Source organism: Pan paniscus, chromosome 1 (genome assembly GCF_029289425.2).
Source record: "Pan paniscus chromosome 1, NHGRI_mPanPan1-v2.0_pri, whole genome shotgun sequence".
Classification (NCBI taxonomy): Eukaryota; Metazoa; Chordata; class Mammalia; order Primates; family Hominidae; genus Pan; species Pan paniscus.
Genome location: NC_073249.2, coordinates 178,185,143 through 178,201,913, shown reverse-complemented (window position 1 = coordinate 178,201,913; position 16,771 = coordinate 178,185,143). Strand labels below are relative to the sequence as shown.

General features: G+C 43.3%; 1 protein-coding gene across 3 annotated transcripts in view; it reads right to left on the bottom strand.

The window, feature by feature from the left end:
- LOC100967527 (AGBL carboxypeptidase 4) overlaps positions 1-16,771 on the bottom strand; it is a 1,457,032-nt gene that overhangs the window by 102,345 nt on the left and 1,337,916 nt on the right. The gene's annotated exons all lie outside the window — the stretch shown is intronic.

The following is a 16,771-nucleotide window of genomic DNA, read 5'->3' as shown; positions in this document are numbered from 1 at the left end:
AGTGAGAACCAGAGAATAATGTGGAAACTTCCGGGAACTTCCTTTGGCTCCACATTCAGATTTTCACTAGCGTCCTGCCTAGCCTCTCTGGAAAGTCCATCCTCCGTGAGTGTGGGATAATGCCCCCATGGTTTGCAGAGGAGATATCACTGAGTTCAGTCCCCCTGTTCTGTGGATGGTGTACTACGTGACCCTGGGCAAGTCCCTTGCTCTCTCAAGGCCTACGTTTCCCCAGCTACAAGTAGAGAAGGAGCTTCTACAAATGGACCACAAGCTTTTCAAGAGCCTCTTTCATCATGGACTGCACTCTCCCTACCCCACATCCTCAGTGGAGAGGACCACACAAAGAAATGTCCTTTCTGTTCCAAGATTTCCATAAGAGCAGTGATGCCTAGATACCAACCATTCTCTGTGCTCTAAACAGAGGGGATCACTGATGCTCACCTTCTAGGCCAGCAAGTTACCTCCTGACCTTGAACTTGCAAAGGAGTCCCTTCTTCATTTGCCATTACAACATGAGCATGTTTCTTTGTTAGTAAACTCTTTGTAACTAACATTGTAATAGTGTTATAACATGACATATCATCCCATTATATGAACCCCCATAATTCATTTAGCATTTCCCCACTGTGGCACATTTACTTTGTTTTCAATGCTACACTATTTTCAAAATGAACTGATGAATACTATAATCCCTAAAGTTTTCTCCACATTTCAGAATTTTTTTCTTAGAACAGTTCCCAGAAGTAGAATTGCTTGGTAAGAGGATTGACTGACTGTAAAATCACTATTAAAAATGAAAAATGGTCCTCAATATAGAAAGTAAAAAAGAAAAAAGGAACATCACCTTCCTATCACTCAGATATAACTCCTGTTAGCCTTTGATGTAGTTCCTGCCATCTTTTCTTTCTGAGCTTATAGTGGTAAGTGCAGCAGTAGCTAACATTTAAGAAGTGCTTACTAGTACCTTTACACGAATTATCTCATTTCCTTTTTGCTTTTATGCCATACAAGCCCTGTGTTACCATTTTACAGAGGAGAAAACAAAGGCTTAGAAAATGTAAATAACTTTCTCTAAGGTCACTGAGCTACTATGTAATGGAGTTAGAATTTGAGCTCAGGTCAACCTGATTCTCAGAGTCCAAAATCTTACCAATTGCTCTCCTTACTCTCCTCTCCTCTGACTACATTAAATTGTCTTTCAGAAAGGAAACATTCAGTGCTGTGACTAGTGCCTTGATCTACAGACATATTCATGCAGTTCTTAAATATTCTTATCTGAAGTATTGCTACTCATGAAAGTGATTAAGGACAGACAGAGAGAGCCCCACAGCCACACTCATCTGAAACCTGCTCAGGGTAATTCGGCCAGCATATGGTGGAGCAGGCTTCAAACCCAGGACTATCCAGCTTTAATATCTATGCTCTTCTAGGGAACAAACAGTTTAAGCAAGCTCTCTGCTTTTGAGAATGTATAAGTAAATTAAGGTGGAGAGACTGGTTCAGGGAACAAGGATGAGGCAAGAGTTAAACACAGCAATTCATCACGGTTTTATTAAGAACCTTCTACACACCAAGCTCCATGGTAGTGTTGCTGGGATAGAGTGATTGATAAGAGATATTCTCTAACCTCAAGAAATGTATAATCTAGCAGAAGGAAGAAGATATGCTTACAGGTTTATATCCATTTATAATGCAGGATAATATTGTGAGTATTAAACGAGCTAATGCACAGGTTTTTGTACATAATGGTAACTCAAAAATGCTATATTGTTGTTTTTATTGGTCTGTATTATTATTTTATGCTATGTTCTATGTGAATGACATGGACTAATAGTTTTGCAGTCCATTGGAGGCTGGAATGGGCAGCAGTGGTCAGGGATGACCTCTTCTCTTCCTTCAGTCTGGGAATTAGGCAGATCTGAGTTCAAATCCATGCTCTGTTCCCTCCCAAGTGAAGTGGGCATTTGTCCATGTTCTTTGGGGAATGCCCAGCATCTAACCCTGTTACTAGATGGGGGGTTGAATGTGGTGAGTTTGCTCCTCCATCATTACAAGATGAGGCCATGATTTTGCCCCGTCTCCCTCCACGGAAGCCAGATGAGCCAGATTCTACCTCTTTGTTCCCTGGAAGCCAGGGCAGCTATAGGAAACCCAGGCTCAGGCACCAGCCACTCCTGCCCAGGACGTAAACTTGGGACTGGGTGATGCGAGGCAGCAGGGAGTGCTGTGCAGCAGTGCTGCTGTGGAACAGAGGCAGAGTATTCTGGCCCTTCAGAGCTGCTCAGTTAATTGCTCTGGTTTTCAAGTCTGGCTACCAGTTTCTGTGTGATTCTGTAAGCCCCTTCGTATAAATTCCCTTTTTGCTTAAGTGGCTAGAGTCAGTCCTTGTTACCTTTAGCTGACTGCACCCCTAATCAGATGGCCCTATGAAATAAGTCATAGAAAATTCTGGCAGGCCCCTATATTGTCCACTTCCCAATGACTAGTCAAAAAACAGAGGGAATCATCGGTCTGGGTGCTGTGCTCACAAAGCTTTTCCAGCCCTCACTGAGCATCTAAATATTTAGAAAGGTACATTACCCTTGACAACAGGATGTAATCATAAAACAATTGTATCCTTAGAGATGCTCAGTTATGTGCCTCTCCTCTGCCCCCAAATAGGAATGTCCTCAGCACTGTCTTGGGCAGGTCACCAGCTTGCTCTAGGATACCTCTATGACCTAAAACTCACTACCTTTCCGGTTAGCTTATCTCATTCTTGAATCTTCCATTAGAAAATTCTTTTTTCCTTTTTAGCTGAATGTGCCTCCCAGTTACTTCCTCCATCCTTCTCAGCCTTGCCCCACGGAGTTGCACAGAACAACAGGTTTATACTGTGGGGACCAGCAGCTTTGGGACTTACAGTTATGTTTAAGTTCTGGCTGTGTTTTCCTCACCAGCTGTGTAATCTTTTTTAAATTTATTTTTTTAAATGCACCTGTAGGCTTCTGTTTTATCATATGTATAAAGAGGATAACCACTCTGACTTTCTGGATTGCATACATGAATTAATGTCTATAAATGGACCAGGAGAATTCTCAGAAACACATAAACATTGAACAAACTATAGCCAGTGATGGCAGTGAAGTGGTGATAATTGTGGCACTGTTGAAATTGTCTAAACTTAAATATCAGCTCCTCCAGGAAGTAGAGGAGGATTTTCACTCCCTGCACATGAGGGGTAGGTGCTTTTCTTCTGCTCCCATAGCATCTGTTGCTCCCCCAGCAAAGTGGCTATAGGACAAGATGTAATTGTTGAGTCCGCTTCTCCACTGGACCATGAATTCCTCAAGAGCAAGGATGCCATCTTATTCATGTTGGTATTCCTGTGCCTGACAAAGAGCCTGGATCATGGCAGACATCGAAGAAGTAGTTGTTGAACAAACATTTCATTCCTCCTAAGCATTTTCCTGTCTCATATTGTATAGTTCTCACGACCATTCAATCACATGGTAAACCTCAATTTTCCAGTGGGAGTGTTGAGGGCTAGAAAAGGTAAGCCATTCTTTCGAGGCTACATAACAAGTACTCTAAAGGGCCCAGACTGGAACTCAGGTGTCCCGTTCTGGACTTCATAGTCTCCCCAGTTGGCTATGCTGCTTCCAGGAAACCTCTTTGATTCAAAAAAGAACTTCAAAACTGAAGGAAAATTGTTAGAGGTCAGAGATCCTGAAAGGTCAACTCCTAGATCCAGCCTGCTAATAAAAATAGAATGTAACTGGTGATTCACAGGCATCTTCAATCCTCAGAGAGTCTAGAGCTTTTTAGAAGCTAAAGCATTTGTGATATTCTTCAGTGAGTAGTACCTGCATGGGCACCTTTTGAGCTGATTTTAAATGAATGCTTCTAATGGCACTCAATCTATCAGTAGATAAGTATTTACTGAACAAAACATCTTAGTAAAGATGCAGGATCCCTGGCTAGGAGCCTGGGGTACAGGTCCCACCTCCAATGTCTGTGTCATCTTGGAAAAGTCACCTCCTCTCCCTACGCTCAATGCACTTATTTGTAAAATGGAATGCTATACTTCACTCACAGAGATCTCTTTCGGCTCTCTCAATATATGATTCTAAAGCATCAGTAACTGGGCTTTTTACCCCCAGAATAAGGGACTTTGGAGAAAGCATATATTTCCAATTAAGTTAAAGTTCAAAGAAAACAAAATATTCGAGGAAAAGTGTTGATACAGTTTTAAAATGAAACACCAACTAGTCAAGGGTGACCAATATCTTAGCATTAATTGCATGCATTGCTCAACATTTGAGATTTGTGGGACACACATGGGAGTTTGCCAAGAGTCAAGGCATGAGAGAGCATTCCAGGCAAAGGGTATAGCATGTGCAAAGTTAGGGAAACAAGAATGGTCAGCAATTATGCATATTTCTAACAGGCTGCTAGTATGTTCTGCTTGTGTCCCTAACTGACTATAAGCACAAGAGGCCAAGGCTGGTACAGGCTCTTTCTCTTTAGTGGTTTCAGGACCAAAAAGCAGCTGCCTAAAGACAGAGGAACACATAAGATGGCCTCCAGACGCCAGGCTCTCACTCCTATGACTGCCAGTTTAGAGTTACTGAATGCAAAATTCTGGGTCCCTGCCCTGAGTCTCTGTCTCCTTGGTGCTCTTGTATTCTATTATTTGTTTTTAAGATGAAAATTTTGCGTGAGCTCAAAATCAAGACCTATGTTCTGACAAGAAAGAATGGGGCTATTTATGGCACCAGTGGGAAAGAATCTTTCACATTAGGACCATTCTAGAAAATGCAAATATATGGAGGCCAAATTTACATATGACTGCATAATACATAATGTCTTTATTTTGAGTTGGAGATACTCTTAAGTATCTTTTCTTTCTTCCTCTAATCTGTGAACTCCATGAGGGCAGGGATAATGTGTGAGTTATCTTTCCCACCCCCACTCCAACATTGTCTACTATAAACCCAGGTGCAGAGAAGATTCAATATATTTATTGGATGAATGAATGAGTGAACAGATTAACAAAAGCATGGATGAATACCTTGCAGGTTTGCAAACATGGGTTAGATAGTTACTTTCAGATATATTTTGAAAAGTAAGCACCTACTAAATGCTAGACTCATTCACAATAATCAAATGAGATAGGTATTATTAATCCTCATTTGATAAATAAGGAAATAAAATCCAAGAAAGATTTGATCTTGAGAGGGTCACTTGACAATTAGTAAGATATAGACCTGGGATTTGAACCCAGGTCTTGTTGATGGCAGGATGGTTCACAGTCACCTTTGAGGTTCCCCAGGCTTCTGTGAGTGTGTGTGATTTATAAAAGAGACACTAAGCTACTCATTTGTCTGATCTTCCTATCCTGTTCTCTTGCTCATTTGCCCAATAGCAGAGATATAATGGTTCCAGAGAATGTTATACAAATGCCAAATAAATAGCCCCATCTCATGAAGGACATCATGCCTTATCGCTATTCACAATAATGGCAGCTAGAATGCGAGCAATGATTTCAATTCCCCTCCTTATGATTTCTTTTTCATTCTCCTCTGAAGAAGGATAGAGAAAAAGGCAGCTTGGCAGCTCCAGATCAATCTTGCCCTGAGCACCGTGAGGCTGCTCTAAGGAGCAGTGGCATTGACAAGCAGAGATGTATGAGGTATGCCAGCAATTGTCCCCCAAACACAGCAGTTTTTCAGCATTACCAATGAGCTGGATTGGATTAAGCATATTTGCACCAAAAGCAAAATAAATATTGCTTTATTTAATGCCACTAAAAGGTTGAGATTCAATTGCCCTTGGCCTGAGGCACCTTCCAGTTCTATTGATTGGGCCATGTCAGAATGCCAGATAATCTGTCATCAACAGCCCCTGAAAAATGCTTAGCATGTGGGTTGGGCTCTGCTGTTGTGTAGATGGAGGATTGCAGGCAGTGTCCTTTGTCCCAAACACAAGGGATAATCATAACACATCCACTTCCCATCACCACCACCAAGATATTTAAAGCATTCTCCTCACATCCCTTCTTAGATCATCATGACGAGGAGATGTCTGTGACCAAGACTGTGAAGACAGAGAGGAGGGTGGATAAGAACATAGGCTTCAAAGGCAGAAGGACTTGGGTTTGAGTCCCAGTTCTGTCATCTAGTAGCTTTGTGACCTTGGACAAATTCATCTGTTTGCTCAAAGACCTGAAAGTGCTGAGAGGGCAGTGACTGAATCTATTTCATTTGCCACTGGGTCTTCAGTGCTAGCACAGTGTCTCGTACCCAGCTGACTCTCAATTGAACTGTATAAATAGAGGCTCAGAAGTGGTAATTTGACCATGGTCCAGCAAGGACAAGTGACAGAGGCAGAGTTTGAACCCAGTCTGCCCAACTCTAAAGCCTATGTCATTAGCCACCATTATACTCTGTCTTAGCAGTCCTAGGAGTCAGGTAAGAGCCTAATAGAGGGACTGTCCCTCATGTGCAGTGAGAGGTAGATGCAATATCTTTATTTTTTAAATGGGGAATCTAAGTTTCAAATGAGGGACTAACATGAAAGGTACCTTTACGCAAACTGACGAAAGGTGCTACCCCCTACCACCCAGGGTAATAAGTTGCAATCAGGTACCATTTCTGGGTGGGTAAAGTACAGAATAATGCCACTTGGTTTGGCCAGACTTTGGATTGAGAGCAGAGTCATAGCCCATAGCCCCCATTGACCCCTTGACCACTGAACATTTGTACAGTGCACAAACTGCACATCCATATGGAGCAGACTTGGATGTGCCCAAGGTTTATAGCAAAGCCAAGATTAGCACTTAGTTTTTCTTCTTCCAAGGTCCATTCAGCAAGGTCTTTACCCTATAATGGTGGCCTTTTCGGCAAGGTGGTGTGACTGGGGACAAGGGTGCTCAGATCACATCTGGAAAAGAGATTATCTCCAACCCTAAGAAATTCTTCCTAGTGGGTAATGAGAGGCTTTAGAGTGCCTTCTCCCTTCCCGTACAGAGCATATACTCCAGGGATTCATCCTCTCTCCTGCTTGGCAGCAACAAACACTGGGTTCAGGTGGATTTCCAGCATTGCAACTTAAAACTAATTCTTAGAGCCAGTGACCAACTGGAAGGACCTGAGATTTCATAAAACCCAATCCCCACATTTCAAAGATGGGGAATCTGAGGCCGAGAGGGCAGAAAGGGTCTGCCAAGGTTACATGGCTATTCAAGGGTAGAGTGGAAAGTCTATTCCAGAACCAAAAGATTATTTTTCTCTATATAAGAACAATGATAAGGAGTTTACTCCTTTTTGAAAGGTCTGAGGGAGGACATTTTCTGAAGGAATACACTGGCCCTTGAGGCTAGGAATTCACCGTTTCCATTTCTTAAGTGAAAAAGGACAGAGGAAACAAAAAAGGGGGCATAAAAGTCTTTCATGTGTTCACAAGACCTGGGTGCTGGCAAGGCTCTCACCTACCTGCACCGAGCCTGAGAATGGCTCTGAGTCAAGTGTGGGCTCCGGAGCCACACGGCCTGGATAAAATCCTGGCTTGGCCAACACATTTTTATCTTTGTGGCTGAACCTCTCTGTGCCTTAGCTCTAATCTGAAAAGTGGGAATTTTGTCTACCTCAGAGGGTTGTTTTGAGGACTCAATGAAATCATACAGGTAAAATGCCAAGGACACCATCTAGATTGAGATAAGTGCTACATATGTTAGCTGTTCTTGTGGTTTGCTCTTGGTATGATGTTCAGGATCCTTCACAATCTGGTCCCCAGTTATTCCCACACTTCTTACACTATGTTGTCAATCTGTACACCATACAAGGGTAGCACATGATAGGGCCTGTGAGCTAATAACAAAAAGGTGCCCCCTCTGTGGGCTGATGCATTTCTGCCAAGTCTCAAGGCTTGTCAAGCCTGTGCTGCACTCTACCCTCCACCTACCCACTTAGCTGGCACCTTTGTGTGGTGCACAGACTGTACCCCATGTAGGATGCAGCCTAGACCACATGCAACAGCCACACCAGAGCACTTGGCATTCCTCAAGGATCTCCACTCACTCAGGACTCAAGCAGTAAGACTCAAAGGGCTCTGGATCAAATCACTGGTTGTGATTCCTGGATCTCCTACTATTAAAGGCAGTACTTGGGCAAATGACTTAACCTCTCTTTGAGTGTCAGTTTCCTTATTTGCAATATGAGGATAATACAAGACCTATCTCGTAGGTTCATGAGGTTGTTGGGAGGAACTCCCCATTGCTTTCAATCCCAATGGTAACTTTCAGCCCTCAGGAGTGAAAAGAATGGGTCTTCTTCTCCATTCCCTCGTTTTCTCTTCCCAAGGAAGGAGATGAAACTTATCTGACTGGTCAGCTCCGGAAAAGAAGCAGAGCCCGTTTGGGCCTAGCCCCTCCTAGCATGTGTTTTTGGGATCTGGAATCCTGAAGGGTCTATTCTGGTCTTCTCTCTGCCACATGGTGTGCTTTCTAGGAGGCTTCTTGCCTCCTTTTCTGCTTGTGTCTGGTGGGAAAGTTGAATTTTGAAGTGAAGTAAAGGAGGCAAGTTTGGCCACAGATACAGACTATGCCTCCCAGGTCCTGCTTTTATCAATAATAAAGCTAATATTTTGACTCCTATTTTTCTGATCCCTGTATCTCCTTCTACATTGCAGGAATAGAATGAGAGTAGGAGCAGGAGTATGACTCATTATCACTCCAAATCTCTAGTGGAAGTACTACATATAAAACACTTAGAATAGTGTCTGACAGCTATATACATTCAATTAATGTTTTGTATTATTATATTACTGTGTTGTTATTTATTATAATTATTCCTTTGGTTTGGAACATGCTGCCATTCTCTTCCCCTGGCCAACTCCCACTCATCCTTCAAGATTCATCTCACACAGCTTTTCCTTCAGATATTTTCTCTGACTTTCCCTATCCCAACCCTCTTGGCTGGGTTAAGAGGTGCCTCCTCAGTGACTTCACAACCTGGGAATCCCTGGGCTTCCCTCCACCAGCACAGTTATCTCTTCTCTGGACTGTGAACTCCTTAAGGGCAGCGCGGGGGCCAAGCCCACCTCATATTCCCCAGTGCATGGTACAAAGTATGTGCTTGGGGATGGGTTGGTGACTTGGGAGGGCAGGAGAGGGAAAAAAGAAGAGAGGGAAGAAACAGTTAAAAGGCTTCTCAAGTGGAAGCAGAGTGCCAGCAAAAGCACAGATGTGAGCAAGAGCAGGCTGGTTTAAGACAATGGAAAGAGCCCAGGAAGGCAAGAGGAACAGATGGGAATGGATGCAGGAAGGGGCAAGGTGGACAGTTGGAGAGGAAGCTGAAAAGAAAGTTTGAGGCCATTGTGCAGGCGCTGAATACCAGGCTAAAGAGCTTTCGTTCTTTCTGAGGGTCAATGGGGAGCCGCCGAAGGATTTTTACACAAAGAACTGGCACTATTCAAGCAGTGGTTTAGGAACTAGGACCAGAAATGGTGAAGTTCTTGATTCTATCACATTGTTTTGCTCCTCCAGACTCCCTAGCTGCTAATTCTGGGTTACTGTCTCCTCAGAGGCCTGTCTTCACTGTAGAATCAATTATTAAGATCAACTTGCTATCAACTCTAACTTTGAAATGCTGTTCAGCTGCTTGCAGGGACAGAGATGAGGAGCTGCCTCCACAGACATCTAGCCATCTGGCCTTTTCTGTGGAACCTGGCTGGGAAGCTCATTTGAATAATTGGTTTTGGCGGTGTGCACTTGTGGGTTAGACACCTGATTACACTGCCAGCCCCAGTGTCCTTTCAGCCTCCACAGAAACATCACTCAGGTTACATAAAGCAGGAGAGAGTCCCTGGGAGGTAAGGGTCTGTCTGGCCCATGCTGTCACTCTGGCTTTATCTGACTGTGTGGCTCACTCACTGTGTGACCTTGAGCAAGTTACTTAGCCTCTCTGTGGCTTGATTTCTTCTTTGCTTCAAGAAGGAGAGTGATTCCTGCCCTGCCTACACCACAGGCTTCTTGTAAGAATCTAAGGGAAGATGGGGGAGTTGCAGCTTAGCAGAAATGCAAGTGGAAAAAATTAAAGATTTAGGCTGAGGAGAGCTCAATGTCAGACAGCAATATATGCATGTGGGCTGTATCAGAAGAAGCGTGGTCCCCAGAATGCGGCTTCTGATGACCCCTTTCTATTCCTACTCCATAAATTAGTTAGTTCTATGAACTTGAAGGGGGGTACCTAATCTACCTGTGTCTCAGTTTCCTCATCTGTAAAATGAGGATAATGATGCATTTGTTCTAAGGATTAAATGAAACAATAAATGCAAAATGCCTAAAATAGTGCCAGGCTCAGAAGGCTCAATAGATGTTAGCCATCATTATCACTGTTACCATTATAATGATATCCTTCAGTCGTGGACACCCCGCCTCAAAGACAGACAATGACAAACATCTGGAGCACGTTCAGAGGACAGCAGGAAGGACAGGGAGGGGAATGGATTTCAGATTACATATGAAAGGTTGGAAGGCTTTGGGGATGTTTGGCCTGGAGCAGTGGTGGGATTGAGTGGGGAGTGGCGAAAGGTGGGAACACATGATCTTCAAATGGCTGAAGGCTACCATGTGAAAGATGGGCTGGTCTTGAATAATCCTTCAGAGGGCGAGGCAGAAGTTACATGCTGGCAGCTTCAGCCTGAAAACAAAGTGCTGTCTAACAGTCAGAGGTGGCATCAGCACAGCATGATGTCTTGGAAGGGAGGGAACAACCTGTGCCTAGAGGCGGGCAAGCAGAGGGGGCATGGCCTGGATCGGGCACTGGATTGAATGTTTCTCGTGATGCTGTGATAGGGCACCCAGCAGGGAAATGTGACTGGGGCAGGGAAGGAGGCTCAGAGTGATGACGGGCTGGCAGATCTCTCAACAGGGCAATACTTGCTGTGGATCTTTGTTTTCTGTTTCTAGCTTGATGAAAAAATAGGCAGTTTTTATGCTGTTACAGAACAAATAGAACATTGACATGTATTTATATTTTACATGGCTGATTTTAGGTTCTGTTCTATTTTTGGATAGTTTGAAATGTTTCTTCCTCTAGATTTTGAGGTGGAAGAGGTAGGTAGACCAGTTATAGTGTGTGTGTGTGTGTGTGTGTGTGTGTGTGTGTGTGTGTGTGTGTGTGTGCTGGTGCTGGAAATACCTTCCCTGGTGGTTTACCCTCTGCTATGGTTAATGAAGTTTTGTTGTGTAAATCTCTACCTCCTTTTTATGTCTGGTGAACTTATATATTGTCCATCCATCAAAAACCCTCCTTCATCACTATGAGTCAGAAGGAAGTACTCTCTGCTTCAGGAGACAGTGTATCAAGAGGTTAAAACTAAGGGTCAGCAACTAGGGCAAGTTCCATGGTACTTATGTGCTTCAACCTCCCCCTCTACTTAAAGTAGGAGCATCATACTACCTCCATCATGGGGCTGCTGTGAGGATTAAATGAAACGATACCTATAATGTGCAGTGAGGAGACACTTACATACTAGCTCCTCTTGTATCTCTCGGCCTCTACTGCATCACACCCATATTTCTAGTGGAAACACTGGGGTTCTTATTGGCAAGAACTGCCTCTGATTTCCTTCTGCTTCCCCAAGGCCCAGCACAGGGCCTGACACCCAGCAGGACCTCAACAAACCTTAGTTATACTGGATTTACTGCACTGGAGCATCCTTTGCTACATAAGGATTGCCAAGGCCAAGAGACATAATGATGGAGAGAGTCTGCAGATTGTACAGCATCCATTTCCACCATGGGGTCTGCAGTTCTATGCTATAACGCAGAATCATTTCTGTACCGCCCATAGAGGTCCATTCCTCCCCACCCCACCTCCACACTCCCAAGAAATACTGAGGTTTTCCAAAGATGAGAAATATCGCAGCATTCTGCTATCTTTTGGGTAACTGCGTATTTTATGATGACTAATAGGCAATTACTATGGTAATATTGCAATTCAGCATGTGTGAGGTTTGGGAAATGAGAAATGATGGGTAACTACTTTGGACTCATTTCTATGGTAACAAAATGTAATTGTCATTAAATACCAGTTATTCTGAGGCTGTACCTGGTAATTATAGATTTTTATGCCCAGAAACATAAATAAAACCAATAAATTTATTCAAAGGTCTATGACTGTTTACTTATACGTGGCTCTATGGAATACACAATGACAAGCACCTAATTAAGAAATGCAAACCCAACACAGGGTTTCATATTGTCATACGGAGATGGAAAGTCTGTTTTTCAAATGCAGGCAACTTCTGCATTACCTATGCTCAGAAAGCGCTGTGGGGTATAGGTGGGCGTGGGGGCTTTCTTCTCTGCAAAAGAAGTGACGAGGAAGGAGCTGGCAGAGAGAGTGTGCAAGTGCTGCAGTGTGTGTTGTGGGCATGCTTTCTGTAAGACATTGAGAATTACCAACCGATTCTACACTGGTTCAGCCCATCATCCCCCAACTCCAGTTGCCTTCCAACTAGGAGTTGCTTGCAGCTTCTTGGCTCTGTAATACCTGAAGTTACAATATTCATCCCTCAAGACTCCTAGGTCCCAGATCCTTCCAGAACTCTCTGAAAATATTCCCATTGTATTGTCAGTAGCCATACCATTGTTTTTTGTAACATGGTGGTAAATACACATAACATAAAACTTACCATCATAACCATTTTTAAGTGTAGGGTTTGATGGCATTAAACACATTCATAATGTGCTACCATCAACACCATCCATCTCCAAAATTCTTTTTAACTTGTAAAATTGAAGCCCTATGCCCATTAAATAGTAACTCCCCATTTTCTCCATCCTCCCAGCCCCTGGTAACCACCATTCTGCTTTCTGTCTGTATGAATTTGATCACTTGAAGAACGTCATGTAAGTGGAATCATACAGTCTTTGTCTTTTGATGAGTGGCTAATTACATTAGCATAATGTCCTCAAGGTTCATTCATGCTGTAGCCATCCCATTCTTGATAGAGCCTCTCCCCCGTGCTTCTACTAAATGATGGAAGGTGCCTTTCATCCCACTTCCCTCTTCCAAGAGAGTAGGAGTGAAATAGGCCAGGCGAGAGAAGTGTCTTGTCCAAGGACAAATAAGAATGCTCAGGAGAGTAGTGAAAATTAGACCCTCAGTTCTCCACTTCTGCCTATAGCTTATAGAGCAAAGGCAATGTGTGGGAGTGTGGCGAGTCCCTGGATGTACCCTATGGCCTTGAACATGGCTCTTCACCTTCTCAGCCTCAGTTTCCCCATGGCTGAAATGGACACAGTAAAAACTGGCTTTCCTTTCTTGGTCACTGTTGTATGACCAAATGTGGTTTTGTAAGTGCCTTTAAAAGTACCATGCTCCGTGCAATAACTAAGTATGGCTGAGAATCCAGTTTGTTAAATTATAACAGCAGCTCATCAGGTTAAAGCACAGCAGTGTTCCTGTCACAACAACATACAGCTAAAACAACTGGGCCAGGAGGCCATGCAGATGAAGGTAAAGGGCTGGGCGCTGACTGCTTCTGGCCCTAGTTACTCTACACTGGGCACTGTAGCTTTGTGCCATCGTACAATCACTAAACACTGTTGTTTAGTTCATTTGTTCATTCTGGAAACATATATGTGAACTTCAGGTCAGTGACTAGAAAGACAAAATATATATCAAGAGCCCATTTGCCAGGTACTGGGGATACAGAGAACAAGGTAAACAAAGTCCTGACTTCACGGAGTTTATAGTCTAAAGTGAAGACAATCATTAAACAAATAGTCACAAAAATAAACACATAATTACAAATTAGGGCAAGAGCCATAAAGGGAGAGTACAGGGTGCTATAAAAGAGTGTAATGGGAGACCCACTATATATTGCGATCCCTGGGAAAGCCTTTCTGTGAAGTGGCGTTAAACCTAAGACCTGAAATGAAAAGAAGGCAAATGTAACTGAGGTGCAGTAAGTAAGACAGAGTGTATAGTTGCTCTGTGCTTTTACTGTATAAGGTAACTGTTATCTATTGTTATATCATCCAACATAATTGTTAAAGATAGCTACTATAGCGTATACTATAGTTACTATATATTGCAGCTATAAACTTTAGTATAGGCTCTATATACTCTTACTGTAAACCATAGTCTGGTATCATATACAGTAGTCTAGTTAGAAAACGTTGCTGTTCTTTAACATAAAGAGCTTGATCTATCATGGTATAGTGGCCATCTATTGCTATTAAATTTTAGAGTGTACCTTCTTCAGTTCACTATAAATACCATAGAATAGGTACTTGTATTATTAAATCTAAACTTAGCTGATGAAATCTGGGAAATCTCCCTGACCAGCCTTCCTAGATTGGATTATATGCTTCTTTAATGTGGAGGAGTGAGGAGGAGGAAGAGAAGGAGGAATAAATGTTTATTTATAACTTACAGTGTGCTTAGCACTGTGCTTTAAATGCATTATCTCACTAAAAGCCTCATAACTCTATAGTATCTCCATTGACAGATGAGAAAAATGAAGCTTAATGAGGCAATGTAATTTACCCAAGGTCATATAGCAAGTAGGCGGTAGAGCAGAATTGAAATCTGACCTGACACCCAAGTCCATTTTCTCAACCACTGACCTTTACTCCTTCCAAGCTCCTGCCTTCCCTTCTCACACTGCAGGGAACTGGCCTGTTGAACCATCTCTCCAGCCAGCAGAGTGAGGTGCCTCAGGGCAGGCCTGTCTTTGGTTCTCCTCCCAGGGTCTGGCAGGCTTGGTGCTGGCTATCAGGGGAGTGTGGGACTGCAGAGAGGAGCAGGGCTAGGTCAGGCACACCTGCATCCCTGCCCGCTCCTCACAGGCCACAGACCTCACGGGGATGACTTAACTTCTCTGAGGCTTGAGAGTCTGCACGTCCAGAGGGAGATGTTGAGAGAATGAAAGCTAAAGAGCATGAGAGAGAGGCAAAGACCTGGCCACCCATCTTCCAACATGTTTCCAGCAATTTGATCAGTTCCTGGGAAGTCTGGCTCTCTTTACTGCACTAGAATTCTGAGAACCAACCTTCCTTCCTTCCTTCCTTCTTTACTTCCTTCCTCCCTATCTCCCTCCTTGCCTCCTTCCCTCTCTCCCTCCCCCACCGCCACCTTTTCTCCTGCACTCAAGCTAGATTTAGTAGATTTTTATTATTTGAATTTAGAAAAACTTTAACAAAGTTAAACAAAGTTCCTCCATCACAGAATTATGAGGATTAAATGAGATCAGTGTGTGAGTGCTTCACAGGCCATTGGATTGGCAAGTAGAATTCTTGGAATGGCATTTCCCAAAATGTGTTTCAGAAACCCTAACACTGGTTACAGGGAGGATGTGGACCCCCTCTCACTTAACTTTGGGAAACACTGAGTACTATTTCCCCTCTTAGATTCCCTATATTTATAAGCATACTCAAAATTTTGAAAAGTCGTATGAATAAAAGAACATGTTTAACTTTGCTTAACTCTGTGTTTCCTAAACTTATTTGAACTCTGAATATATCCCCCCATAATGCCTTGGCAAGTCTCACCAAACCATGGAAGTACTGCTGTAGAGAGTAGTGTGGCTGGCCTAGGGGACCTCTAAGGCACCTTGAAGTTCTCAATTCTGAGTCTTTATTATTTTTTTATATATTCTCTAAAGCTTTAAGTAGAGAATTCTCATGATTGATAGGCTCTTTGTTGTACAGTTTTAGCAATAGCATTAATGCTTCTGGTTAGAGTTGCTCTCCAAGTCTCATAATGAGAATCACATATTCTCACTAGGAGAATGTTGGGGGTTGAAGCTTCAGCGTGAAACCACTTCTGAGGGTTGGAAATCTTTTATCATGGAGTCCTCAAATCACAAAATCTCTGGGGCTTGAAGACATGTAGAAAGCATGTAGCCCTCATCACCATCCCAGTGTCCATCTAAAGCCCTGAGAGGGGAGGCATTTTGGCCAAGGTCACTGACCTCCTTCAAGCTAGTCCTTCCCGAGACAGCAGATGATGACATAAATAAATGTGTGGAGAGAAGTATTGACCTCTCTCTCTGACCGCTGCTCTTGTAATTAAACAGAAACATTAGCATAAATCAAATGGTCTTTCTACCACTATTATCGCTAACAGTACACTCTGTCCATGGAAGGTGGAAAAGCATCGCTCTCAGGCCTGCAACAAGCCATAAAACTTGCGAATGCTAATGAACCATCACTTCAGCCAATTAAGAGTGGAAGCAAAACTGTCTTTAATGAAGGCTTCAGGCATCTCATGGGCTCTCTCTAACTCACACCCAAGGGTACCAGGAAGCCCCTCTGGACTCAGTTGCCATGCTCTTGGAAAGCAGTAAGCCAACTCTGTGTAAAACAAGCCTGGCTGGCTGTCAGGAGATCTGGTTCCAGTCTGAGTTAGGCCACGGACTTTGAGTAAGTACTATTTCATCTCTGGGACTCAGTTTCTTCATCAGTAAAGTCATCCTTCTCATCTCTCATATTCATCAAACACTTTTTAGGCATCTACCATGTGCTGATCCCTGCTGCTAGGCATGAGGGACACAAAGGCTATTAAGGTTCAGTCTCTGCCCTCCAGTAGCTTTAAGTACAGTGGAGGACATGCAATGGAATAAGAGTTGTTCGATAACCAGGCCTGCTTGGTACAGTGGCTCATGCCTGCAATCCTAGCTACTTGGGAGACTGAGGTGGGAGGATCGCTTGAATCCAGGAGGTCGAGGCTGCAGTGAGCCATGATTGCACAACTGCACTCCAGCTTGGGTG